Source organism: Peromyscus maniculatus, chromosome 3, assembly GCF_049852395.1.
Source record: "Peromyscus maniculatus bairdii isolate BWxNUB_F1_BW_parent chromosome 3, HU_Pman_BW_mat_3.1, whole genome shotgun sequence".
Classification (NCBI taxonomy): Eukaryota; Metazoa; Chordata; class Mammalia; order Rodentia; family Cricetidae; genus Peromyscus; species Peromyscus maniculatus.
This window is the reverse complement of record NC_134854.1, coordinates 147282384-147291284: the sequence shown is the minus strand read 5'-3', so window position 1 is coordinate 147291284 and position 8901 is coordinate 147282384.

Here is an 8901-nt window from a genome sequence, read left to right as displayed (position 1 = left end):
CAGCCCCTGGTCCCCCACTTTCCATACTGATCGCCCATCCTGGCCGACCCCCTGGGCTGCCCTCAGCCCCTGGTCCCCCACTTTCCATACTGACCGCCCATCCTGGCCGACCCCCTGAGCTGCCCTCAGCCCCTGGTCCCCCACTTTCCATACTGATCGCCCACCCTGGCCGACCCCCTGAGCTGCCCTCAGCCCCTGGTCCCCCACTTTCCATACTGACCGCCCATCCTGGCCGACCCCCTGGGCTGCCCTCAGCCCCTGCGCACCAGGGTCTAGATGCTCACATCACCACCCCCAGCCCTCCTAGCCTCCTTCTAGCTCCATGGCCCATGAATCACACTCCTCCCTAGCAAAGAGATACTCCCTCATGACCAGCCGCTCTACTGTCACCCCACAAATGGACAGCTCCATCTCCCCTAACGGTGGGAAAACGTCCCATCATTTATTTACTCCATCTACCCGGACATCCCGTAATTGCAAGAAGCCCATGATACCAGAATATTCCCAACGCAAACCCAGGGCCACCCACATCCCATAATACTTGTGCTGCACTCCACTACCTCACACAGGCCTTCTGGCCAGACATCCCATAATATTCACAGCCTCCCCCATCTCTGCAAGGTGTCAGTCTCTCCCAACACCCAAGAGCAGAGAGGGTGTGGCAAACCACGGGCGGCCCTGTCCCCGCCCCCATTAGCACATACCTTATTCCCTTTCTGGGCAAGAGGAGAATTCTGGCCAGAAGTCTCCCAGTGTCCAGGACCTTGGGCTCCCTAGCTCACCATCTGCAGACACTCAGGAACAGAGGGCCAACCTAGAGCCCCATCCAATCCAGTCAGAACCCAGGAATATTCTAGATGCTTACCTCCAGCTCTGAAATTTTGTGTAAAATCAAACAAATAATACGCTGACTAGATGAAAAACTTGCATCAACTTTAACATCCCATAGGATTATAAACCCCCACCCAATCACTATTTCTCAACATCCCGGGAGGCAGTCCTCTCCACTGCCTCTCTCAAGTCCAGGCAGCCCCTATGGATGGATATCCCATCCTCACCTCGTGAACTGAGGATCCTCTATAACACCCAGCTCCGAGCCTTGCTCTCTCTCTCTGCTCACCATTACTCGTGTTCATTCAACATACCTTTGACAGTACCGAGCAAGGTACAAGCTGGTACAACTGGGAATGCAAAGACACAGGTGCCTTCCTGCAAGAAACGTAAACAGCTGGGAACGGTGTCGCATGTCCGTAATCCCAGCACTCAGGAGGCAAGATGATCAAGAGTTCAAGGCCATACTCCACTACACAGAGAATTCAAGACCAGCCTGGGCTTCGGTAGACACAAGTCTCAAATAAATAAACATTATTATCAACACCCATGCTCTACCCAACTGGGCTAACAGGGCACCAGTAAATCAATACTTTTAAAAGAAGCATTAGGGTTGGGGATTTAGCTCAGTGGTAGAGCACTTGCCTAGCAAATGCAAGGCCCTGGGTTCGGTCCTCAGCTCAAAAAAAAAAAAAAAAAAAGCATTAAACAACCAAAGAGACCATGATACAATATAAAAGTATCTGGTCAAAGAATTACTGCTGACCACTGTTTCCTAAATGTCCTGTCGCAGAGAACTGAATGAATCCTAACTTAGCTCTCAGAAGAGATCACATTTCCCATACAGGTCTGGGGAGGTGGTCCCTCTAGGGCAGTGGTCCTCAACCTTTCTAGTGCTGCGACCCTTTAATACAGCTCCTCATGTTGTGGTGACCCCCAACCACAAAATTAATTTCGTTGCTACTTCATAACTAATTTTGCTACTGTTATGAATCATAATGTAAATATCTGTGTTTTCTGGTGGTCTTAGGCGACCCCAGTGAAAGGGTCATTCAGACCCCCAAAAGGGTCACTACCCACAGGTTGAGAACCACTGATCGAGAGGATTTATAAGAGAAGGGTTATCAAGCTAATCTCCTGCAGGGTCTGATGATGCATACCTTCCAACCCTGCACTCTTGAGGCAGAGACAAGAAGATCCTGAGTTTGGGGCCATTCTGGGCTAAAGTGGAGACTGTCTCAAAACAGCAACAAAGATATCACCTAGAGCTGGAGTTGTCACTCACTAGTAAAGTGCTTGCCTAGGGTGTGCAAGGCCCCCGGGGTTGATCCACAGCGGAGAGGCCTCAGGAGAGAGGAGAACAGAGAATGATAATCTATCTCCTGGCTGGTCCCTGCATGCTAAGGGATTGTGATTGGTAAGCAGCATTCATCCAGTCAATGTTCCGAACGCTGAAATTCCATAACATTATCACATGTCTCCTTGAAGGCCATCACTGTGCCTCAGTTGTTACCCTCATTTTGTTTTTACTTGTTTGCTTGGGGGTTTTTGTTTTTGTTTTGAGATAGGGTCTCTTTTAAAATTTTAGTTATTTGTGTGTGTGTGTGTGTGTGTGTGTGTGTGTGTGTGTGTGTGTGTGTGTAGGAGGTGGGTGCTGGGAATTGAACTCTGGTCCTCTGCAAGAACAGCATGTGCTCTTAACCACTGAGCCATCTCTCAAGCCCATTAAACCATTCTGTTGATTTTGAGACAGGGTTTCTCTGTGTAGCCCTGATTGTCCTAGAACTTGCTCTGTAGACCAGGCTGGCTTCTAACTCAGAGATCTGCCTGCCTCTGCCTCCCAAGTGCTGGGACTAAAGGTGTTTGACACTACACCCAATGGTTCTTTCGTTTTGTTTTATTTTGAGATAAGTTCTCTCTTTATAGTCTGGTCTCAAATCACCATCCTCCATCCTCCTGCTCTGTTTCTCAAATCCTCAGAGTATACGTGTGGACCACTACGAACAGCTTTTTTTTTTTTTTTAAATATGTGTAGGAGTAATTTTGCCTGCACATATGCCCATGTACCATGTTAATACCTTATGTCCATGGAGGCCAGAGGAGGGCATCAGATCATTGCAACTGGAGTTACAGGTGGTTGTAAACTACCATGTGGTTGCTGGGAATGGAACCCAGGTCCACTGGAAGAGCAGCCAGTGCTCTTAACCCCTGAGCCATCTCTCCAGCCCATACCTTGATTCCTGAATACCAAATTCTCTTCATGTTCAATGTCCTACATTTTTTTTCAGTCACTCCCCAGTTATATATCCTGAGGCCTCATAATACCACCGATTGCTCCCATCCTCAGTGTGTTGGGATCCGGTCCTCCACTTCACACCCAGAATTAAAGAAATCAATAAATACAGGCATGGTGTGGTGGAGGGTGTTCCCAACACCAACTCTTGGGAAGCAAAAGCAAGTTAGTCTCTGAGTTCCAGGCCAACCACTTTGCCCTCTTTCTGGGTTCCAGAAACTGGGGCTGTGAGTGAAAACCAGCATCCCCGCCCCACTATCTCCACGCCTCTTTCCCTTAGGCCAGAGCTGTCTTCCTCTGCTCTAATCTGCCTGTTTCAGGAAGAGCAAAGGCCTGTGGGAGCTGGACAGGTTGAAAAGGAAGCGGAACTCCCTCACCGGAAGAGGCCTTCCGGACCCGACCTGGAAGGTCCTCATGCCGTCTCTCCTTGCTCTGCTCACCTCACCTCCCTAGAGAAAGAGCCCAATAGAAAACGCTCTCCTGTGGAATTCAAAGGACTGGGTTAGTGAGTGCTGGAGAAGCAGCCGAGACTTTACTCAGAAAACGACAGTCTCCTTGCCCCCAGATTACCGGTGATGCTGGAAGTGTTGTTCCATCAAACCCTGTGAGGATAACCATGAGCATTACACATTTAAGTATTTTCTCACCTTAAGACTAGGTAGGGTCTTAAGACCTTAGGTCTGACATGGTGGTAGACCTTTAACCCCAGCATTCAAGAGACAGGTAGATCTCTGAGACTGAAGCCAGCCTGGTCTACACAGTAAATCTAGCCCAGCCAGTGAGACATGGAGAGATCTTGTCTCAAAACAAGCAAACCCTCTTGAGTTCTTGCCAAAAGCTCCCACCATCATCTTTTTTTTTTTTTTTTGGTTTTTTCGAGACAGGGTTTCTCTGTGTAGCTTTGCGCCTTTCCTGGGACTCACTTGGTAGTCAAGGCTGGCCTTGAACTCACAGAGATCCCCCTGGCTCTGCCTCCCGAGTGCTGGGATTAAAGGCGTGCGCCACCACCGCCCAGCACCCACCATCATCTTTGAAGTTCATGCTTTCTTTCTTCCTTTCTTTTTTTTTTTTTTTTTTTTTGTTTGTTTTTTGTTTTTTGTTTTTTGAGACAGGGTTTCTCTGTGTAGCTTTGTGCCTTTCCTGGAACTCACTCTGTAGCCCAGGTTGGCCTCAAACTCACAGAGATCCACCTGCCTCTGCCTCCCGAGTGCTGGGATTAAAGGCGAGCGATACTGCCGCCCAGTGAAGTTCATATTTTCTATTTCCAAAACGTACCTGAACTCTCTGGACCACCCTCTGGCTGTGTTTTCTGTGGTGTACTGGCCATTCCCTCCACCCCACAGGCTTCCATAGTCTCCCTCATTCAAGCTTCTTTTTATTTATTTATTTATTTATTTATTTATTTATTTTGCATACAGTGTTCTACCTGCATGTATAATGTCAGAAGAGGGCACCAGATTTCATTATACATGGTTGTGAGCCACCATGTGGGTGCTGAGAATGGAACTCACGACCTCTGGAAGAGCAGCCAGTGCTCTCAATCTCTGAGCCAACTCTCCAGTCCCTGTTTTTTGGTGGGGGTTTTTTTGTTGTTGTTTGTTTGTTTTGTGTGTGTGTATTTGTTTGTTTGTTTGTTTGTTTTGTTTGAGACAGAATTTCTCTGTGTAGCCCTGGCTGTCCCAGAACTCGCTCTGTAGATCAGGCTGGCCTCAAACTCAGAGGATCCACTGCCTCTGTCTCCTGTGTGCTGGGATTAAAGGTGTGCACCACCATGCCCAGCTAGGATGTGGTTCTTTTAAGACACTATAATGTAGGCATCCCTCCTTTCAGGGAAGCTGTTCCTTCCTACATAGTGCTGCTGGATACCTATCTATTAGGTCCTTCTATCCCCGTTTTCCTACATCTACCCTGTCTCTGGACCTCAAATTCAGTTGTGTAATAACTACCCCCAAGTTCCCAGATCCCACCTCTCCTCTGTACACCACATTACCACAGTGGTGGGTGGATAGAAACTAGGGAGGGTTTACGAGTAGAGAGTCACAGGCTCTTGCCTAGGATTTGAAATATTGGTATCCTTCCTCTAGCACACCCCCCAGTCACTGCAGGTTGACCCTCTCAGCCCTCTGCTTCTCTCACTCCCCACCCCTCCCTGACACCAGCACAAGAAGGTCCAAACCCTTCCCTGTCTTTTGATTCACTCCTCCGTTTTAGGTTTTTATTCCATGTGTGTGAGTGTTTGCCTGCGTGTGTGTATGTGCACCATGTACATGCCCAGTGTGCCAAGGGAACAGAAGAGGGCACCACAGCCCCTGGAACTGGAGTTATGGTCAGTCGTGAGCCACCATGAGGGTGCTGGGAACTGAACCTGGGTCACCTGCAAGAGCAGTTCCTTAACTGCTGGGCCATCTCTCCACCCCCACTTCCTGTCTTTTCAAATGCCAGGGAGGTATAGGTTGTGTTTTTGAGCTGCTTTTGTGGTCCTCATGCTTCTGTACCCCCCCCCCACTCCCTTCTCTGCCCCATGTCACCTCCTCGATCAATTATAAATAAGCCACTAACATGATTGGCCCACAGAGACTAAGGGTGGTATAATCTCCTAATTAATGCACCCAAGGGGGCAGCCTCTCTAGCCAGTTATCTAGAATTCTGTTTCCACCCTATGGTATACAAGAACCCAGAATAACACCCTGAGGAGGTTATCCTGGAGTTTTTAGCACACAATCTATGGTTCCTCTCCTCACACCTGTTTTGGGTGGATGAAGAAGCCGCTCCGTGATCCCAGGGGCTAGTGTTCCGCACTGACAGAAAGAATTTGTGAAGACTAGATAGCTAGACAGGATGCAGTCCCTGCGGGGCTTGGGGAGTGACATTTGTCCCCCAGGAGCCCACCCAGCCTCTACTTCTTCGGGGTTCGGCTTTCTGTGTTCATCCGCTCACGAGCGTAGTCCCCAGGCTCGGGGAGGCACAGGTGGAAAGGAGTACTTGAGCCACCTAGCCGGGGAGTTCTTCCAGCAGCGCCCCGCATGCATGCCCTGTCCCTCCGCAACCCCCAAGATGTGAAGAGGACCCAGGTGTCCCCGGCTTTGGCTCGATGGAGCCTGCCCCTGGGGCCTCTTCCCACAGCTGTCACCAAAGAAACCTCTCCAGCCAGTTACTCCTGCCAGGCCTCAGGTCTGGCTCCAGGGCTCACCCCACCCTCCTCAGCCTTTCCCTCCCTCTTCCTTCCTCTCCTCCCCCCCCCCTCTCTGCCCTCCCCAGAGCTTTACCTACCCAGGACAGCCCCACCCAGCTGTGCTGGGTCCATCCCATAATAATTCTCCTCCCTAGCCCCCACCCCTCCCAGAAGAGAGGCGGCCATCCCATAATAGCCACCCACAAGAGACATTCCGCGGTGACCGCCCCCTCCCTGCAGAGCTGCTGGGAGCAGCCATCCCATAATAGCCGGCCGCCTGTTTTACTGGTTACGGCTGTGGAGGGAGGTGGAGAGGAAATGGAGGGGCGGGGGAGGGGAGAACCAAGGGCCCCCACTTTGTGAACCCCAGGGAGGAAGGGAAGGAGAGTGGCCTAAGAACCTGGGGGTCAAAGGTGACGCGCAGGTGGGAGCCACTGGCCACCACAGCCTTGCTGGGAGGCTTGCTCCCCATTATCCAGGAGCTACATTTTCCCCTCCACAGTCCGGAGGTGGCTGCTAGACGGGGCAGATGCCTAGGATGGGCTGAGGTGCCCAGGATGGAGGGGGAGTGGCTGGTGATGTGTGGGGGTGAAGTGTGTAGGGAGATGGATTTCAGGTGTTCCCACTGGGCTCTTGGAGGGAGGCTGACCTAAGAACGGTGAGAGAGTCAGGGGTGAACTGGTGGGGGGGGTTGGAGAAGAGCTCCCCTCAGGCCCTCCCAATTCTGCACCACCATCCCATAATAATCCCCCAGCCCCCCTCCCCCTCCCACACACGACATCCCATAATATCTTCTGGAGAAGCAGTCCCCGCAGTAGGTACAAAGAGCTATCCCATAATAAGCTCCCCCACCCCCACTCATCACCCCCCAACTTGCCCCCCCCTCAGTCACATGCAGCCGGTGCCATCCCCCGCTGCTCCCCCCTCTGGCCACCGAAGGCCTTGCCAGCCCATAATACTCTTGCCTCTGGTCGCAGGAGGCCTCCAGCCCATAATACTCCCTTCCACCACCAACCCCCCCCCCTTCCCGCCCCGCACCCCTTCCTCCCGCCTCCAGTTGGAGCCGGGCCTCACCAGCCCATAATACTCCCCAGTCTCCTAAGGCTGTTCCAGCCCATAATACTCTCCCTGTCTCCTAAGGCCTCTCCATCCCATAATACTGCCAGACGCCTGACCTGTGGGCCAAACCCCAGCCCGTTCCACACATGGAGGCTGTGTCAGCGCTGCTGGTCTCCCTGCCTGTCCCTCCTCCCTCCCCGGCCGGAGCTCTCCCTCCGGGGCTGGCGCTGCCCTCAGGGCCACCGGCCCCTCTCCCAGCCCCACCCCGGGCCTGCCTGGCCCTTCCTTCCCCTGCAGCCCTCGGCCTGGCCCCTTCGCCAGCCACCGTGGACTCCTCATTCGGTCTGCCTCCTCTGCCTTTCATGCACCTCTCCACCTCCATGTTAGTCCGGAGGACTGGACATCGGCCTCATGGGGCGAGAGTGCCCCCAGAGGGCAATGGGCCAGCCACTGCCCCGAGGCTGCCTGCTTGACCCAGCACCATGGAAACGTGCCCAGCCTGCCTATTGCTAGTTCCCCTGACTCGTTCTGCTCAGTGGCGGGGCTGGTCTGGACGATGCACCTGGAGGCCTTGCTGTCTCTGCCAAGAGTACCCCATCATGCTGTCTCTGCGAAGAGTACCCCAGCAACCCCAAAGCCCTACCTAAGACCTTGATGGAAGGAGCTCCCATTCATGGGATTTCTAAAGTGCTTTTCAAATGTCGCTGGCCCTCCACCAACCCAACAAGTAGATACTATGAGCCCCATTTCTCAGGGGTGGAAACAGAGGCTCACAGAGGTTAACTGATCAATGTCGTTGCTAAGAAGTGACAGCTGATATTACCAGCCAGGTTTGTTTGATTCCAAAGTCCTGGAAGCCTTTGGTTTTCTCTAAACCCAGGAGGAGAAACTTCCCTTCCCAGTTCTTGAAGAGTTCTAGGAAGCAGCGTGAGACAACTGACTTAGCTTCTGGTCTGTCTTTAGGGCCTGCTGAAAGAGAAGGAAGGCCGGGGTGGGGTTTCCCTCTCTCCTTTCCCAGGCTTCACGGAACTCCCTCCGGTTGGCAGCCCTTCCTTACAGGGCTTTCCTGTGAGACAGTGCAGGGCCAAAGTGGAAGCAGCTCTGCCATCATTTGGGATGCTCACCTAGGTCCTGATTCTCCTGAACTGTATCTCAAGATGGATGATTGCTCCTACATCCCAACTCTTCTGGCCATGCACTAGAGGAGGTAGACTTCAAGGAACTTAAGAACCAAGGATGTAAGAATACTGTCACAGAAATGAGTACATCTCAGACTTGGGGAGAGGGTCATGGCCACCTGCAGGCAGTCAACCCCTTCTGTGTGCCACTGGCGAAGAAAAGCTACTGCAGACCGTTCCGTGGGGGTATGCTTGGGCAACCACGCAGTTGGGGACATGAACGAGTCCAGTTCTCAGCCCTCACTCAGCCACACCGTGTCTAGCACAGAGTTCCGAGGCAAGTGTAAAGTGAGGAGTCGGGGGGGGGGGGGCAGGACCCACTAGGTGGATGAGGATGGTGGAGAAAGATCTGAGAAGAGCAGTACAGA